A 20,465-nucleotide genomic window follows, 5' to 3' on the forward strand; every position below is an offset into this window, starting at 1 on the left:
AGATCAAGACCATCCTGGCGAACACGGTGAAACCCCGTCTCTACTAAAAAATACAAAAAACTAGCCGGGCGAGATGGCGGGCGCCTGTAGTCCCAGCTACTCGGCAGGCTGAGGCAGGAGAATGGCGTGAACCCGGGAGGCGGAGCTTGCAGTGAGCTGAGATCTGGCCACTGCACTCCAGCCTGGGCGGCAGAGCGAGACTCAGTCTCAAAAAAAAAAAAAAAAAAAAAGCAAGACCTTAAAGAATCAAACTACTTCTAAGTAACTATGCTGCAGTTCATGATAAATATCAAGATCATTTGTAAGAATACAAAAATATCCAGTATCCAAAAACATAAAATATGCAACGTCTAGCATCTACATTTATACATTATCTATATTTATTATCCAATAAACTCATATTTATTTTTATAATAAATAATATTCCATATTTATTGCCCTGAAATAAAAAAGTTTCAGGCCTTCAAAGAAGCAGGGTACATGATTTATAAGAGAAAGTCAATAATCAATGCTGACCTAAATAAGTTCTAGTGTTCAATAGCACAGTAGGGTGACTGTGATTCAGAATAATTTATTGTATATTTCAAAATAGGTAGAAGATATATTTGAAATGCCTTCAATACAAAGAAATTATAAATGTTTGAGGTGATGGATATCTTAATTACCCTGATCTGATTATTACACTTTTAATACATGCATCAAAATATCACATGTACCCCAGAAATAAGTGTAATCGTTATGTGCCAATGAACAGCTTAAAAAATTGGAAACTGATCTAGAAATGTCACACTGATAGCATTAGATGATCATGTCATTTAAAACATTATCATAATCTTAATTTATATGTTCAAAAAGCTAAAAAACTGATAAAGCACATTAGGTATAGATACGAAAAATATTAAGCACACATTCACAAATCAAACTTCTAGAGATGAAGCTACAATATCTGAAATGAAAAACACACTTGATGAGATTAACAGCATATTAGACACTACAGTATAAAAGATCAGTGAACTTGACCACAGTAATAATGATTGTTCAAAATAAAGCTGACAGAAGAAAAAAAAAGGGGTGAAAAATAATACAGAGTATCAGTGAGAAGTAGGGGAGAATTCAAAGCAACTTACTTTTGTATGTATTGGTGTCAGCAAAGGAAAAATGGGCGTGAGATGTAAAGATACAAACTTTTGAAAGAAATCAGAGCCAAAACTTTTCCTGAAACTTTTTCAAATTTAATGTGAACTATTGGCTCACAGATCTGGCAAGTTCAACAAATCCCAATCACAAGAAATATGAAAAAAATTGCACCAAGGCACTTTATGATCAAATTGCACAAATCCAATAACATCGATCAAATCTTAAAAGCTGTGAGATAAAAAGGCATTTTATACATAGGAAAACAAAGATAAGAATAACAAAGTCAAAAGGCCGTGGGAACAATATTTTTAAAGTACTGTAGAGGAAAGAAGGTCAATTCAGTATACTATTCCCTCCAAAAAATCTTTCTAAAATGTAGATGAATGAAGATATTTCAGAATATCTTTTCTTCCAAGAGAGTTTATCCCCATAGACCCGTATTATCAAAGAAAAAAGAACAGAAAAAAAATTAAATGGACATCTTGAAGAAGTAGGAAGATGAAACCCATCAGAAATCAAGATATACACAAAGAAATGGAAAGCACCAGAAATAGTAAGAATGTTGGTAAACATAAAATACATTTCTTATAAATTCAATATTTTTTACATGTTTAGAACAAAAGCAATGATAATAAATCCTGTGGTTTATAACAGAAAGATAAGTAAAATGAATGACAAAAATAGTATAAATACTGAAAATATGGAAATGGAAGTATGCTGCCATAGGATTCAACACACAAAGTAACTATGTTAACTAAGTTAGATCAGTTAAAAAGGAAGTCTATAAACCCTAAAGCAAGCATGAAAACACACACACACACACACACACAGAGAATATGCCAAGAAATATTGTAAAATAAAATTATCTAAAATGATTAATCTAAAATCTGATAGAAAATTTGAGAAAAACATGAAATAAGAAAAGGTAAGACAAATAGAAAACAAAATGTAAGATAATATACTCAACCAAGTCAAAAATTACATTAGCATAAATGGGTTAAAAAGCAATTAAAAAGGCATAAACTGCAGGGTCATATTAACAAAAAAAAATATTAACATAAAAAACTGCAGGGTCATATTAACAAAAAAAAACCCTAAATACAAGCTGCTTACCAAAACAAGACACAAATTGCTTAAAATAAAATGATGGGAAAAGATATATTAAGCTAACATGAATTAAAACATTGCTACAATGGCTCAATTAATACCAAAACACATTTCAAGGCAAAGACTATTAGCAGAAATTGAGAGGGTCATTTTATAACTATAAGAAGTCAATACATTGAGGACATAGCAATCCTAAACACGTATGCAATTAATTACAAAATTTTAAAATGCATGAGCCAAAACTGATAGAACTGCAAAGACAGACAAAATCACACCTATGGTCAAATGTTTTAACACCCTAATAAAATAATTTCATAGAGATATGTGTTGCAATGTTAAAAAATACCAATAAAATTACATAGAAAACTTAAAAAGCATTATCAACCAAATGTATCTAAATAAGATCTATAAACTCCTCCAACCTATGACTGTAGAATACACATTATTTTCAAGTGCATACGATACCTTTACCAGGTTAGACCATTGGTTTGGCTTTGTGTCCCCACCCAAATCTTATCCTGAATTTTAATCCCCCGTGTTGAGGGAGGGACCTTATTTTATTCAGGGTTCTCTAGAGGGACAGAACTAATAGGACACATGTGTATATAAAGGGGAGTTTATTAAGGAGTATTGACTCACACGATCACAAGGTGAAGTTTCACAGTAGGCCTTCTGCAAGCTGGAGAGCAAGGAAGTCAGTCCAATTTCCAAAATCTCAAAAGTAGGGAAACCGGCAGTGCAGTCTTCAGTCAGGGGTCAATGACCCACGAGCCCTGGTGTAAGTCCAAGAGTCCACAAGCTGAAGAACTTGGAGTCCAACGTTTGTGGGCAGGAAGCATTCAGCATGGGAGAAAGATGAAGGCCAGAAGACTCAGCCAGTCTCCTCTTTCCATCTTCTTCTGCCTGCTTTATTCTAGCTGACCGCCCAGATTGAGGGGAAGTCTGCCTCTTCCAATCCACTGACTCAAATGTTAATCTCCTTTGGCGACACCCTCACAGAAAAACTCAGAAACAATACTTTGCATCCCTCAATCGAATCAAGTTGACACTCAATGTTAACCATTACAGACCCAGTGGGAGGGGATTAGATCATGGGGACAGTTTCCCCCATGCTGTTCTTGTGATAGAGAGTGAGTTCTCATGAGATCTGATGGCTTAAATGTGTAACCCTTTCCCTTTTCCTCTCTCTCCTGCCATTAGGTAAGACATGTCTTGCTTCCCCTTCACCTTCTGCCATGATTGTAAGTTTCCTGAGGCCTTCCAAGCCATGCAGAACTGTGAGTTAATGAAACCTCTTTTCTGTATAAATTACCCAGTCTCAGGTAGTTCTTTACAGCCATGTGAAAATTGACTAATAGAGAAAATTGGTACTGGGACAATGATGCAATGCTATAAAGATAACCTGAAAATGTGGAAGTGACTTTGGAACTAACAGGGCAATGGGCAGATGTTGAAATGGTTTGGCAGATTCAGAAGACAGGAAGATGTAGGAAAGTTTGGAAATTCCTAGAGACTTGTTGAATGGTTCTGATCAAAATGCTGATATGGACAACGAAGTCCAGACTGGGGTGGTCTCAGATGGAGATGCAAAACTATTGGGAACTGGAGCAAAGATCACTCTTTCTATGTTTTTGCAAAGAGACTGGGGGCATTTTTTCCTGCCCCAGAGATTTGTGGAACTTTGAACTTGTGAGAGATGGTTTAGGGTATCTGGCAGAAGAAATTTTTAAACAGCAAAGCATTCAAGAGGTGACCTCACTTTTCCTGAAAGCATAGAGTTATATGCCCTCATAAACAGATAGTTTGAAATTGGAACTTATGTTTAAAGAGAAAGCAGAGCTTAACAGTTTGGAAAATTTGCAGCCTGACCATGTGGTAAATTTTTTTTTTAATCCCATTTTCTGGGAAGAAACTCAAGCCTACTGCATAAGCAGCAAGGAGGCAAATGGTAATATTCAAGACAATGGGAAAAATATTTGTGGGGCATTTCAGAAATCTTCAAGGCAGCCCCTCTCATCACAGGCCCCAAGACCAAGGAGGGGAAAATGGTTTCTTGGGCCAAGCCCAGGGCCAGATGCTCTGTGAAACCAGGGACATGGCACCCTGCATCCCTGCTACTCCAACTCCAGCAGTGGCTGAAAAGGGCCAAGTTATAGCTCAAGTTCTGGCTTCAGTGGGTGCAAACCCCAAGCTTGGGTGGCTTCCACATGGTGTTGGACCTGTGGGTGTACAAAAGACAAGAGTTGAGCTTTGGGAGCCTCCACCTAGATTTCAGAGTATGTATGGAAACACCTAGATGTCCAGGCAGAAGTTTGCTTCAGGGGTGAAGCCCTCATGAAGAATCCTTTACTAGAGCAATGCAGAGGGAAATTGTGGGGTTGAAGCCACCATACAGAGTCCCTACTGTGGCACTGCCTAGTGGAGCTGTGAGAAGAGGGCCACCATCCTCCAGATCCCAGAATGGTATATGAATGGACAGCTTGCACTGTACACTTGAAAAAGCACTCAATACCAGCCCTTGAAAGCAGTCACAGGGGCTGTACCCTGCAGAGCAACAAGGGCAGAGCTGCCCAAGACCATGAGAACCAACCTCTTACATCAGCGTGACCTGGATGTGAGACATGGAGTCAAAGGAGATCATTTTGGAGGTTTAAGATTTGACTGCCCTGCTGGATTTCAGACTTGAACGGGGCCTGTAGCCCCTTTGTTTTGACCAATTTCTCCCATTTGGAAAGGGAACATTTACCCATCACCTGTAACCCTATTGTATCTTGGAAGTAACTAACTAGTTTTTAATTTTACAGGCTTATAGGTGGAAGGGACTTGCCTTGTCTCAGATGAGACTTAGACTTTGGACTTGGACATTTGAGTTAATGCTGGAAAGAGTTAAGAATTTGGGGGGCTGTTGAGAAAACGTAATTGTTTTTGAAATGTGAAAAAGTCCTAAGATTTGGGAGGGACCAGAGGTAGAATGATATAGTTTGGCTCTGTGTCCTCACCCCAATCTCATCTAATATTTTAAACCCTACATGCTGAGGGAGGGACCTCAGGGGAAGTGATTGGATCATGGGGACAGTTTCCCCCATGCTGTTCTCGTGATAGTGAGTGAGTTCTCATGAGATCTAATGGTTTAAAGATGTTACACTTTCCCATTCACTTTCTCTTCTGCTGTCACACACATGTCTTGCTTCCCTTTGGCCTTTTGCTACAATTGTGTGATTCCTGAGGCTTCTCCAGCCATGAGGAACTGTGAGTCAATTAAACCTCTTTTTTTCTTATAAATTACCCTGTCTCAGGTAATTCTTTACAGCAGTGTGAAAACAAACTAATACAACTATATTCTAGGCCATTAAAAATTATCAATAAACTTTAAAAATTTCAAGTCGCACAATGTATGTCCCCTGAGAACAAGGGAATGAATCAGAAAGATGTGGAAAATCACCACCAATTTGGAAATTAACACCTTTTATAACAAACCACTTATCATACTAAGTGCTGGCAAGGATGAAGTGCAATTGAAATGCTCATACAATTCTAGTGTGAATTTTTTTAAAAAAAGGTACAGCCATTTTGGAAAACAATACGGCAGTTTTGAAAATTTATAGATAGATGGACCATATGACTCAAATGTTACACATCTAGGTATTTACTCAAGATTAATGAAAGCATATGTCCACATAAAAATGTGTACATGAATATTTATATCAGGTTTATTTATTATAGCACAAAAATTGAAACAACCCAGATATTCATGAGTGTGTGACTGGATAAATTGCAGTATAGTCATAAAATCAAATAACATTCAACATTAAAAATAACAAATTATTAATAAATCAAAATACTGATAGAGAGCAAAATACTTTGTAGTGAAAAACATCAGAAAAAGAGAGTACATGTTACAAAATTTTGTTTATATAAAATGCAAACTCTCTAAAGTGTCAGAAAGCTGACCAGTGGTTGCTTGGGAACAAGGGGAAGGGTTGATGAAGGAGAAGGAGGAAAGCATTATAATTGAGGATTTCAAACATTCAACATATTAATTGTTTAATATGTTAATTGTTGCAATTGTATTGATGCTCTTGGTGTGTAAACATACCAAGACATAAAAGTGTCCACTTTTAAAACTTGCAGTATATTGTAGGACTTTTATACCTTAATAAAACTGTTCAAAAAACATATTTAAAATGTACAAAACCAACTTACAATGTTTAAGGATGCACAATTACATAGCAAACTATGACGAAAAGTAAAGAAGTGAGGATGTTTGACTCATAATAATTCACAATTACTTGTGTTTTATGTAATTTTCTGTATCTCTGTTATACTTCACAATAGAATATTAAAGCCATATTACACCCCATTTTCCAATTCACTGTTTCCAAACAAGAAAATAGGGCTAGGAGGCAAAAACTTGGCTTTTTAAACTGTCATATCCAGCCCAATGGTTAAAACCTTTATATTTGTCATCGTTAAGTAAACCAATTTATAATGTTTTTTATAAAATATACTTATTTAGGCCGGGCATGGTGGCTCATCCCTGTAATCCGAGCACTTTGGGAGGCTGAGGCGGGTGGATCACAAGGTCAGGAGATCAAGACCATCCTGGCTAACACGGTGAAACCCCATCTCTACTAAAAATACAAAAAAATTAGCCTGGTGTGGTGGCAGGCACCTGTAGTCTCATTTACTCAGGAGCCTGAGGCAGGAGAATAGCATGAACCTGGGAGGCAGAGTTTGCAGTGAGCCAAGATCACGCCACTGCACTCCAGCCTGGGTGACAGAGTGAGACTCCGTCTCAAATATATATATATATATATAAATCAAACAATACAGAAAAGTTCACAGAAGTAAACTAACCAAAAAAAAAAAAAAAGAAGAAAGAAAGAAAGAAAACACACACACACACAGAGCAAGTAATATTTCTAGAAGAGAGATAACTGCCTAAAGAAACCAGAACCATGCCATACACCATCACTAGACCAGACCTCGAACAAGTAAGAGGTTTCACTGATGTGCTTGCCGGTGATCTGAGAACCCTTCTGGGCACAGACCACTAGATTATATGTCCAAACCATTCCTTATAATGGTTTTTGCTGGTGACCAATGAAGTCATGGAAGACCAGAAGTAAATGTGATGACAGGTAGAAAAAGTAGAGGTAAAATTAGATGACCGTAATAAAAAGAGGCTGCCATTTCAAACTCAACAATCTGAGCCCTTAGAAAAATGACCGAAGGAAAAAGCCAAAGGGCATCCCTGAAAATGGCTTACAAAGGTAAAGTTTGCACAATGTCACATAAAACAGTAGTGAATTCCAGTTTAAATGTGGTTTCTGGGGGAGAAATATTTACACAACACTCATCAAAAGACTGGAGTGTAACCGTATCAGGACAAGAAGAAATTCCCCCAAAGAATTCCAGCTACAAGAAATGACCTATAAAACACAGAATCTTGTTTTACTAAACTCTAACCCATAGAAAAATACGTTCATGTCCTGAAACAAATGAGTTCCTAAGCACACTACGGGTAGAGTAACTCAAAAGAAAAATGTGCTCTTCGTCAGAAAATAAAAAAAGCATTTGGGGTTAAATGAAATGATGTTCTTAGAGCACACTGCAGTTCTAAGTAAAGCTGCCAAGACAAATTTGTAACGTAGCATCTGGGAACAGAGCAGCCTGCATTTGGGACCTGTGGAAGCTGTATCAATGATTAAAATCCCCAAAACCTTCAAGTACTGGTGTGAGGAGGTGGGAACTGACAGGATTTACCTAGACCAGCACCGTTCAGTGGACATATTTCACAATCCACATAAGTAATTTTTGAATTTCCCAGTAACCTCATTTAGAAATATAAAAAAGAAACAGTTGAAATTTAGTTTAATTATAAATTTTATATGACTGAATAAGTACAACATATTAGCATTTGAACATATAAACAATATTAAAAAATAATTAATGAGATAGGGTCAATTCATTGTTTTCATATTAAGTCTTTGAAATTTGATGAATTTTTGACTTACAGAGCAGCTCAGTTCAAACTAGTCACATTTTATGTATCCAGTAGCCTTGTGGTGTGTGGGTATGGTTTTGGGCAGCGGAGATCTAGACCTTGGTGCACAGAGGTGTCCCAGTGTTACCCTGAAAAGCCAGCTATTCAGTCTCACACAAAAATGCAATATTCACAATCTACAAGTTTCATTAACTGCATGCCACATATTGAAATTTGTCATACAACTTCATTTGAATAAAGGGTTCCATCTCTACAAATATTTGAAAATCCCATAGCACGAACTCCATACAGAAACGTATGGGCCACTCCTAATTTCCTAATGTAACAAATACAGTCCACTTATTAAATCAAACAAGAAATATATGTGAAGGCAAATGAATGTCTTCATTTGGCGAAGGCTCTCTGCCAATAAGCTGCTTATTTGCAGTGCAATGCAACACCAGTGGGAGAGCCCTGGGCTCCACAGACAGTACTCTCTGCATGGAGACCCAGGCTGAGAGAAGAGGAAGCTGAGTTCTCATTACTGTCTACCTCTCAGCAAGCAGCATTGGAAGGGTTCTTTCTCTTCCTTCCCCTCTGAAAAACAATGACAGTTTTCGGAGAGTTTTGTGGATTCATTTGCAAAAAGGAAAGGGCCAAAAAACTGTCATGGTCAGAAGGCAGATGCCTGCAAATGCACATGATATGCCCATAGAATAGGATTCAAGTAAGGATGAAAGATGACCTCAGTGAGGCCGACAAGAGGTCCATTGAATGAGCAGCTCCAGGATGACCAGCTGCTGACAAGAGGAGGAAAGGTGTGTGGTCACTGACCAACATGAGAGGCAGTGTAACCCTTCCAAATGAGTGACACAGTTAGATGAGCTCCAGAATCAGTATTGGCGGGCTTTTAATCAAACTCCCAGATGCAAACCATCTCTGATCACTACGTTTTCTAAATTGAAATTTCAACGAATCTCAAATCATTTCAGTTAGGAGAGGCCTAAAGCACATCAATACACACACTGTATTTTACTGACAAGGAAACAGAAATGGAGTAAGTTCAATACATGTTTCCGAGGATGTCTTAATTGGCTACAACTTAGACCTTCTTCATTTCCAATCGAGTGCTGTTTCAGAAATCTCAAAGGTGTTTCTGTCTTGAAAGTCTGAAAGGATAACATGCAATCCCCTAAAAATGCATCAGTGATAGGATGACTTGTAAATTCCAAGAGGGTCACTGGGCTAATAAAACAGTTTATTGAGTTTTATTCAAAATAAGAATTAAGCAATCATTCATACACATGCAATTATCCCATCAGAGAATTCACTATACAGATAACCAGTATATGTCTGCAACTGACACCAGGATAGATCTGACTTCTTTATCAGGCTTTGGGGTCTTTCTTCTGTGAGATCAAAAAACAAACAAGAGAATAAACTAATAAATGAGTGCTTATTTCAGTTTTACTATAATAAGGCGAAGACCATTTATGAGGACATAGGATTGATTTAAGCAAAACTAAAAACTGAAAACTGAGATGAAAAAAGACTCTGACATCCCCTTAGGCAAGTGATCATAGGTGGGAAAATCCGTCACCAGTGGCTGGAATTGACTTCATTTTGGCTTTGGAGATAGCTGATATCTTTCTACTTTGTTATCTTTAACTTGCTTGCAGATATTTAATAACTTAAATAAAATTCCATTTTGCAATCTTCTTTCGCTTATTCAATTGAAATCAATGCAAGTATAAAAATTGTCCATTTGAGTGTGGAGTTGCTTTATATCAAGAGTGAGGAATATAAAGAATACGTTTTGTTACTGAGATATTTTGTTCAGATCAAGATAATGTCTATAGTAGAAAGTAATTTGTTTTCTGTTTTTTACCCTAAATACCATGCAACTTCTAAACAATGATAATTTAAATTGTCTGTTATATTTAATATTTTTTCTATTATTATAATATTAGATGAATTTTATTTAAATATCTATTATTTTAAAATACTTTAATATACCTTGTTTAATTCTATATTTATATAATTCTGATTTTTAAAATTGCAAGAATATTCATTTGAGGCATGTACTATTTTATGAAATTTATCCATTTTGGAAGAGATTATAAATTAATTCCTGTAGAGGCTGCTGCTGCTGACAACCTTTCTGAAATGCCTCTGGTGCTCTTTGGGGGGTAAAATTAGAACTAAATAGGCACTGGAGAATGAGCTTTCCAGCATCAGAAGAAATGGTCTCTGATTAATTACAGTGAGTATTTGTTTCACAGACTCCTAAAATTTTCAGCCCCTGCAAAGTTTCGAGAAGGCGTAAAAATAATTCTGTCAGAAAGTAAGAAATAAAAAAAAAAAAAAAAAGAGGAAAAAGAAATGTGGCTAGTTTCAACATTTACCATAGTTACAATTAAAAATAATTTTAAATGATAGTTTTAGACTTTTCATGCTTATAGGTAACTGTGCAGCCTGTTATACACTTCCTTACACCTCCAACAATGAAATAGCTAATGTTTGTGCAATATCTAAAGTGAAAATCACAACCTCCTGTGTGTGTTCTGGCTTAAATCCAGATAAACCCTAAAACCTTGGAAAAACAAAGAATTCCCAAGTTAAATTAATTATTCTAAATTACAGAAGTTAAAAGCATTTCCAGAAAACAGAAACAGTGCATATTTCCTCTAGGCTTCAAAACAAAATGCACAGGGTGGGGCTTGTAAACATTCACGTTCAGTATATACAAAATTCATTGATTTATTTTTACCCATTCTCTTGCTTTTCTAATAGCTTAAAGAAACATTTGTACTTTTTTCTTACTTGTGCAGAAATTATACCTGCATATGAAATAAATGACCCCATTGACAATGGTTACCTATGGCAAGGCATAGAAGTTCTTTGTGGACATTGAGGCTACTAACCCAGAAAGCTAAATTGCTTTATTTCAAATTGTGTAGAGCCTAGATAGGTATTATTTTTGTTTCTGTTTGACTCCTCACTGGTGTATCTCAGATACATTTCTAGTGTTTGTCTCATCAATCCAGAGTCACTGCAGAGTAAAAGAAAAGGTTTCGTATTTGTATCTGTTACAGTTCCAAGATTATCAGGGAGGTAATGATGGAACACCCGCTTCCACTCACGGGGAAGCTCGTCACCATGGCAACAGATCATTATATAAAGTTCATCAATTCAGCTGGTCGTTATCCCAAAGCAGCAGACAGCTAATATGTTAACGAAAGTTCTTTCTCTTAACTTGTAAATGAGAAAATGAATTAAATTGGTCTTGGCACTGGGAGTTCAGCATTACATTTATATAGCAAAGAGGAATTCAAAGAAGAAAACAGGTCTTTTCGGCTAGCATATGCTTGAAAAGGAGATTTTAATTAGCTCAGTTATCAGTTTTGACTAAAGCTTATCTTTCCCCAAAAATTATGCTAGCCATTTCAAACATTCTTCGTCATAAATTTCATACAGCATTCTTTCATGTCAAAGCATTATTCCAAACCACATTCCCCCATGGCGCATCTTTGACGTATAAGTTCCAGAGAATCAGGTGCTGGGCGACATAGAATGCCTTATTCGCTGTGACCTTACTGGCTTCCAGAACAAAGCCAGGCACACAGTAGGTTGTTAAGCAGAGCACCTGGTACAGTGTGTGGACCCTGGGACCCAAGAGCCCAAGTTCGACTCCTGGCTTCCACACTTACAGGCTGTGTGGCCAAGAGCAGGTCATTAACATCTCTCTGTCTCCTTCTCCCCAGTGGCCAGTTCACAGGGTTGGGGGCCACTAAGTGAGTTTATCTGTGTGTTTGCTTGAATGGCGCCTAGCACACAGAACACATTGCATGAGAATTTTCTATTATTATTTTACTGCTACTGTTTAGCGTGCAGATGATAAGTCCTATTCAAGTTTTGTCTAGGGCCGGGCGCGGTGGCTCACGCCTGTAATCCCAGCACTTTGGGAGGCCGAGGCGGGCGGATCACAAGGTCAGGAGATCGAGACCACAGTGAAACCCCGTCTCTACTAAAAATACAAAAAATTAGCCGGGCGCGGTGGCGGGCGCCTGTAGTCCCAGCTACTCGGGAGGCTGAGGCAGGAGAATGGCGTGAACCCGGGAGGCGGAGCTTGCAGTGAGCTGAGATTGCGTCACTGCACTCCAGTCTGGGCGACAGAGCGAGACTCCGCCTCAAAAAAAAAAAAAAAAAAAAAAAGTTTTGTCTAAAATCAACAAGCTCCCTGTCTCTATGAATAGTCAACACATATAAACTAGGAGGGGAAGTGATATCTCGTTTACAGAGGCTCTTATAGCCTTACTGAAACACAAAACAAAATACTCCTTTAAGTACTCAAAATCTTAAGTTGATAGCATAAAAGACATTTCACTACATTTCCTGTGAATGGAAACCCAATTGTATTTAAAACAAGAGTGCAATCAATAGTCTTCTGGGTATGCTTTCTAAAAGCTCTTCCAGCACCATAGCTTAAATGTAACTTCAGCCAGACTGAAAATCATTCCGTTAAGGAGGCAATTCAAGGTTCTGAAGGGAAATTACTTGCTTTAGATTTATTGTATCTAAATTACAAAGCAACCACCCAGTTGGTAATATTAGCCACCCTTCTCTGACAGTCACCAGGCAGGCATCCAGAGTCTAAATTACCCTCTCACCCCCAGCGGTGAAATTTATACTGTGTCTGGTCCCATTAGTGTGGGTTGGGATGGTTGAGAAAAATCTACGCAAAACACTTTTACACATCGTTAATGTGAAAGAAAAAAGAGAACTGTGTACTCTACGGAATAAGAAAGTTAATTTGTCATTTTTCTGAGTTGCTATATTATACCAATTATAAACTTGAAATGATGACATTCTAAGCTATTTGGTAGCTAGAGTTTTCTCATGCTTTCTTCAGACACGATCTTATCTGTTTCTATGGCTTCAAAGACAACCTGAGGCTCCTATTACTGATCCAAACCTTCTCAGGTTTCAAAGGATTTCCAGGTGACTCTTAGACCTACCAGAAGCAATTGGAACTCAGTGTATCCAAAACGGAGGTCAGTGTGTCCCTTTGGACCAAATCTGTCCATGCATCTAAAATCCTGAATTCGTTTGCTAGGATGAAATATTCAAACTGACTATCCTACCTTTCAGTTTCATCTCCTGTCTCTTCACCCACAACTGCAGGTCATTTCAATGTCTCCCCCTTTCCAGAACACCCCAGGACTTTCTAGAGCTGCATGCTTTGCATATTCTGTGCCCTCTCCGCCAGCCAGCCATCTCCCCATCCCCCAAGAGCCAGCTCCCAAGTCTCTGCTCAGGGTGGAGGGGGAACCTTTTCTCACCTCCCAGGCCAGCTCAGTGTTCCCAAAGTCTGTGTGCTCATGGAAGGTATTCTTCCTTCAATTCAGAGGTCAATCTGCAGGATAAATGTCTGTCTTTTGTGTGATGTAAGCTTTTCTTTGCATGACTTGCGGAGTCAAATCGTCATCCATGACACCTTCATACTCTATGGACACGCTAGGTTGTTGATCAAGCCTTAATGAATGAACACACAAGGATTTCACAAGTGTAGAGTCATGCCTGGGAAGTCAATCTTTGAGCTCAGGGTTGAAATTTATCTTTCAATTTTCCTGGTTATCACCAAGGAACAGCAGAATAATCATGTTTAAAAATTCTACTGTGTATAGGTGTCCAGAGCAAACAGGTCACCCCTAACTTTCTATGCACCGCTCTTGCTGTCCACTCCATGAAAGTTGCCCGAGAGGTGAGAAGCTAAAGTGAAGTGGGGTGGGGTGGGGATGTGAAAAGGAAGGCATGACAGGAGGAGAGCCCTAAATACAGCAGAGTGATTCCCAAGCTTTATGACTAGGCTATTCAGGGAGAAGGCTGAGATGAACCTTTCAGGTGCAGCCCCAGAGACTGGGATTTGGGAGGTCTGCAGTGGGCCTGGGGACCATCATCAACAAGAACTCTAGGTAAATCTAACTCAAAGTTCTAGAACGATCCTTTGACCAACAATTAGGTGCTGTTGATTTTAGTCCACATCACCAAAGTTGCCAAGAGTGAGGTCCATGATGAAGGAGCTTTGAGTCTTGGTGACTATTCCCTAACTTCCTAAAGCCTTTATGTAAAGTCTGTAAAGTGCTTAGCACAGTGCCTAGGCAAGGGAAGCATTTTTGTGTCTTCATCATTGTTACCATGCTGATGAGGAGGATGAGGACGCCATGACCAAGAGCTCTTCCTTCATCCTGGAAGCTCTTCTTTCCATGCATTGAAAAGTCACCCCTAATAGGTCATAATCTTAAGTAGATGCAGTGGACCTTCTGCCTGGCTGCAGCTTAGACTCATCTTGGGGGCTGTAAAACATTATAAATGCCTGGATCGTGTCTTCATGTGCAGAGACCCAAATTAATTGTTCCTGGGAGAGGGTAGGAACAGGTGGTTGTTAAAAGCTCTTGAGATCAATGAAATATAAATATAATAGTTGAAAACTACTCATGTCTAAAGCATGAGAGGAAATTGAGAGAATTATAGGTGATTAGATAATTCATCTGATTTTCCCCATTATCTAATTCAGTCCCACATACTAAGCCAGATACTTTAGGAGATTGAAACTCTTATCCCAAACATTTAGGAGGAGATGTGAAGACATATTATACAGGCTCAACTTTGGCCAGCTACAGGGCCTCTAGTTAGCTGACAGCCTCCAGCTATTAACTCCTTAAGCCTTCTAACTGGGTCATATATTCTTGGGAGTGGCCCTCAACCTGAGGTGGTGATAGTTGCCAGGGAATGTTCTTATAGATACGCATAGCCAGTAGCTGGGGAAAATAGTTGGTCTAGCTCCTAGCCATGTTTTTCTTCAAATCTTCCAACAGAATCACTTTGCATAAAGTTCCACACTGGGCTGGGAGAACCTTTTGACAAATCTGTGCCACATTCTGATGGCTCCCTCTGCCCATTTCTGCTTCTTCCTTACCTTTTTCTTCCACAGGTATTACTCATTCAAAGTTTCTTGTGCTTCTAGCTCCATCTCTGTTTTCTTCCTGGAGAACCCAGCCTATAATGAGGACATCTGGATGAGCAGATCCACTGAAACACAGAAGAAATATAATGCATTTACAAATTAGAAAAAGCCGGTGGGGTAAGGGAGGGAAGATACTAGAACTCAAACTAGTGAGTGACAGGCCATGGAGATACATCTTCTCTTTTTATTCACATTAACAGTTTTGCAGAATAGATACTGTGAATTCTACTTGGTAGATACTAAACCTGGGAACTTCAGTGGTCTAGAAATGTACTGTGTCACATAACTTATCATAGGTGAGTAAGAACATGATCTCAGGCATGTCCAGAACTAATGCTTATATTTTGCCCTCTACACTATACTGTTTATAGGTCCTCCATTTCATAACCATTTTATCCTTGTCTGAACTTCTACTGCAGTAACCATAATCTGAAGAGTTCCCTTTGAACAAATTTGCATCATCCTTAATGACTTCCTATGGCCAGATATAAACACACCCTGGACTATAATTGTAAATGCTTTAAAGTTAAGGACTACCCTTTACATTTCTTGTGTAGCCTGAACTTAACCTAGTAAACAATGTGCCCTCTGTCCATGCTTATTAGCCACGTGAATAACTCATACAGAATGCGGATGGCCTTGTTCAGAGATTTAGATGATGTCAATGGCGTGCAAACATGCTGAATACACTGGGTAGCATCCTATTGTTTAGCATTCATTAATGGATTCTCCCTCCAGAAGCAAAAGTGTGTAGTATGCGTAGTATGCGAATGACATACCTGGCCAAATTTGGCTTACTCACCTAACATCACTCTTCTGTTGTTTCTGGTCTTTCCCTGAACAAATAAAACCTTCATGTTGTCAGAAGTCCCCCACCCTCCCCTCCCTTCAACACAGCAGAACAGCTTTGATGTGGCTTCTGATCAGGACTTATGTCCTCCTTCTTGTTTCCCCAAGCACAAAGACATGGCTGCCTCATGACAAGGCAGGGACCCATGAGCTGTTCAGGTGTGCAGGTGGACCACTCAGATGACCCTGTCCTTCTGTTTATTTCTGACTCAGAACTGCCAACCAATTGCCCTTGGACACAAATACTAATTAGTTCATTTATTCATTTAGTGAAAATTGAGGGCATAATTTGGGTCATGTTCCTATTTAACTGCTGTTGCTATAAAAATATCAAACTCAGAAGCTTTTTAATATTTGGGGCCAGACTCAATATCCACCAATTTCCTCTGATTTTAAAAAATGAGTTACCTGGAAGAATTTCTTTTCACCGGCCCCTGTCTCTCTGGGACGTGGTTCACAGTAAGTGATGTGCTTCCATTTACAAGTCCAGAATTACAAAAGTTCCATTCTTCTAGCCCAAGCATGAACAGGATCTGGCCATTCTGAGGGGTTCTAAGTACTTCAGTGTCCTGCCTCCCACCAGGATGTAACTTAGAAGGAAGAAAGGGAGGGTCACACAAACTACTTAGGAAAATGGGCTACAGGCAGAGCTTCCAGGATCTGAAAATGTATAACCTGTCTCTGGGGAGATGATGGAGAGATGAAAGCCTACACTTTTTATTTAACTTTCACTTTAGGTTCAGGGGTATATTTGAAGGTCTGTTACATAGGTAAACTCATGTTACTGGGTTTGTTTTTTTCATCACCTAGGAATTAAGTCCAATACCCAATAGTTATCTTTTCTGCTCTTCTCCCTCCTCCCACCCTCCAGTCTCAAGTCACCCCCAGTGTCTGTTGTTCCCTTCTTTGTGTTTATAAGTTCTCATCACTTAACTCCCACTTAGAAGTGAGAACATGTGGTATTTGGTCTTCTGTTGCTGTGTTTGCTGAGATTAATAGCCTCTAGCTCCATCCATTTTCTCACAAAAGACATGATCTCATTCTTTTTTATAAGCCTACACTTTTCAACTGTACCTTGAAGAATAAGCAAGTATTTGCCAAGCAGAGAAGAAAATGAGGGCATGTGAGGGAGGGAGATTGGCTTCACCAAAGTATTAGAGACCATGGCTTATGGACATGTAGGGTTCAGTACCACTTAAAAGGGTGGTGCATTGCATTGGAGTCAGTGATTTATCCTCTCTCTCCCAGCCTGCCTCTTCAATAGAGGCAGAAATGCTTTGTGGTGGGCAACTGCAAATGTTATATTTGGAATACAGAGAAGTGTTCTCCATATATGTGCTTTCATAATATAATTAAGTGGTTCAAATGTAATTGAACTACTGTGGTCTGCAAAAAGAGTTTGGACACATTTAGAAAGCTGTAGCAGAGTTAAGACTCAGAACCCTGATGGACCAGTCTTTCCACACCTGGTGCTCCCCTGCTCAGCTCTTAGGTCCAGAAAGTGTTACAGGTACACCAAGATATTGGTGCCTTCCGCCTTGGGGAAGGCTTCTACTTCTGCAGCCATCACAAAGAGTTTTATTTGTTTCCCAACGAACCATACAAACAATATTATTTCCTGTGGTTGCCATGATTGAGAATCCCTGACTTAGGAAAACCCCTGCACCAGGAGACTTGGACAGAAATAGCCATAGCAGCACTGTTGGTGCTAGCAAAAATCTGGAAACATCACATATGGCAATCAATGGAATAACATGAAATTCAGGATTATAAAGGGACATTGTATAGTGGTGAAGACTAAGAAATCTTGGTTACCTGCATGACAAAATAAAAATGAAAAATAGCAAGTCACAGAAGAATGCATATCTTTCCGTTTGCCTCTAGGTCGAACCACACAATGCTAAGTGACACTGCAACCACGTCTTTATGTGGCAAAATCATAAAAGAAAGGGGAGTGATAATCATTACCCAAAGCAGAGGACAATGGGTTGGAAGAGTGTTCAGAGTAGACATCAAAGGTGCTGATGAGGTTGTGGGGTAAATTTGGGTGAGAGGTAACATAATGTTTTCATTTTATTACTTTGTATTCAGTATGTATGTTTAATACCATATTATTTATGTATTTATTATTTATTAATAAAACGGATAACTTTTGTTGAACTCAAAAGACACGAACAAATACAAATAAGAGTAAATTATTGGCCTTTCTAGACTACATTTTAACATAGCTGGGTGGGTCACTCAGGCCATGTTGTGCATATGCACAGACACCTGCAGATACACACATACACAGTAACAAGGTAGGCTGCTACGTTTAGATGCTAATATGTTAAAGTAGGAATGTGTTGGTAACAGGCGAGAGGATGAAGGGGACACACTGTGATTCACAGCAGAACTCAGGAAGTGTGCAGACTTTCTTGGGCAATGCCTGGAGCCAAATTTGAAATGGTACCTCTACAACCGGGGTTTGAACATTGGATTGGCAGTCAGACAAGAGAGGAGCCTCTGCATAAGACCAAGAAGTAGTTTTGGTGCCTTCCTGGTAAAGGGAACAGAAAGAGGGAAGAAAAGAGTGAGTGGGAGAGAATGGATGCCAGGGAGGTGGCAGAAAGCTTCTGACTCCTCTGTAAACACTTCCCCGCCTCCATTGAACCTTCAATAGGAGCTTCCAAATTCATGTGATGCTTGATGTAACTTGTTTGTTTTTGTTTGTTTGTTTGAGTACAGGAACAAGGGAAAGGACTGAGATTGCATTTGTTCTACAGTGAGAGAAGCACATCCCACCTCATGTAGAGAGGACTTGGGGAGTCTAACCCCAGGGATTGGTAAGAGAAATAATGGGGAGAGCTGAGGATATCCTAGGCATAAAAGAAATAAGGAGCCAAATATCTGGGAAGCAAGAAAGCCTTAGCTGGCATCTGAGGGTCAGGCATGACATATGTTCTTAAACATTCAGGCAGAGAAACAATAGGTTTAAGTTCTGACCCACTGCTGAGATGTGAAGCTGAAGGATCCACACTAATGGTATGAAGTCCAGGACCCTCATCTCTCTGGCTTCTGTCGACTTTCCTGTGTGACTCCCCAAATCTTTTCATGGGTGCAGATTTGTTTATGATCTATGAGGCACCCCAGCCCAGTTCATACTGGGCAGAAGGCAAATTATGAGTCTAATATGGTCTGGCTGTGTCCCCAGCCAAATTTCATCTTGAATTGTAGCTCCCATAATTCCAAGGTGCTGTGGGATGGACCTGGTTGTATCATGGGGCTGGGTCTTTCCCGAGTTATTCTTGTGATAGTGAGCAAGTCTCATGAGAGCCGATGGTTTTATAAATGGGAGTCCCCCTGCACAAGCTCTCTTGCCTGCCGCCATGTAAGACATGACTTTGTTCCTCATTCACCTTCCACCATTATTGTGAGGCCTCTCCAGCAATGTGAATTGTGACTCAATTAAACCTCTTTCCTTTATAAATTACCCAGTCTCAGCTACGTCTTCATTAGCAGTGTGAGAACAGACTAATACAGAGTCTTAACCAAATTGACTGCTTTCCCTAACTGGGATGTAGGTGGCTGAGGGGTAGCCCATTCTCAATACTGGTTATATATCCTTCAGCCAACCACATAGACTGTTGCCATGGGTCCCCAGTCAGAAAGCAGGAGGCAGAGGACCAGGGGAAAGAGAGGTCTGTACCTGAAGATGAGGCAGGAGGGAGTGGGCACCAACCACAGGGCATAGGAGTGGCTCTGATTCCTTAGATGGGGATGTGTCTTAGGACACAGGACAAAGCTCAGGCACCAGAGCAAAGGACTGATCACAAGAGAAGATGTCAAAGGCCAGGTCACTCAAACTGGGTGAGAGGTGAAGCAAGGAAGGCCCCAGAATTGGAGGACCTAGAGGTGCGGGTGAAGGGGCTCCAACTCTGAGAGTTAGAAAGTCCCAAAGACAAGCTTCCAGGTGAACCACTGCAGGTCAGCAACTCAACAACTGGCTTGTATCCAACTCATGCAGAGAGAAATGGATGCTGCCCAGAGATATTGAAAAATGCCAACACTGTGTAATTAATATAATTTCTAATTGAAGAAAAAATTATAGTTTAACTCAAAGAGCAGCAGCTCATTATGAAAACTGCCTTTTAAAGATCCAATTTACCAAGGACAAGTGAAGGTCTCTGTGGTTGAAACTATTTTTCACTTTGAACCAGTGTTCTTTTGCCGAGGACAAAGTCAGATTTTAAAAATTAATTAAATGTTCATATTGAATCTTTAAATGAAACTCTAAGTTCCACTAATTAAGCTTAGAGAACACTTACAATATGAAGGGTCAGATGTTTCCCCTAAAATTCCAGAAAGATATTCAGGCAT

The sequence above is a fragment of the Theropithecus gelada genome, chromosome 6 (genome assembly GCF_003255815.1).
Source record: "Theropithecus gelada isolate Dixy chromosome 6, Tgel_1.0, whole genome shotgun sequence".
Classification (NCBI taxonomy): Eukaryota; Metazoa; Chordata; class Mammalia; order Primates; family Cercopithecidae; genus Theropithecus; species Theropithecus gelada.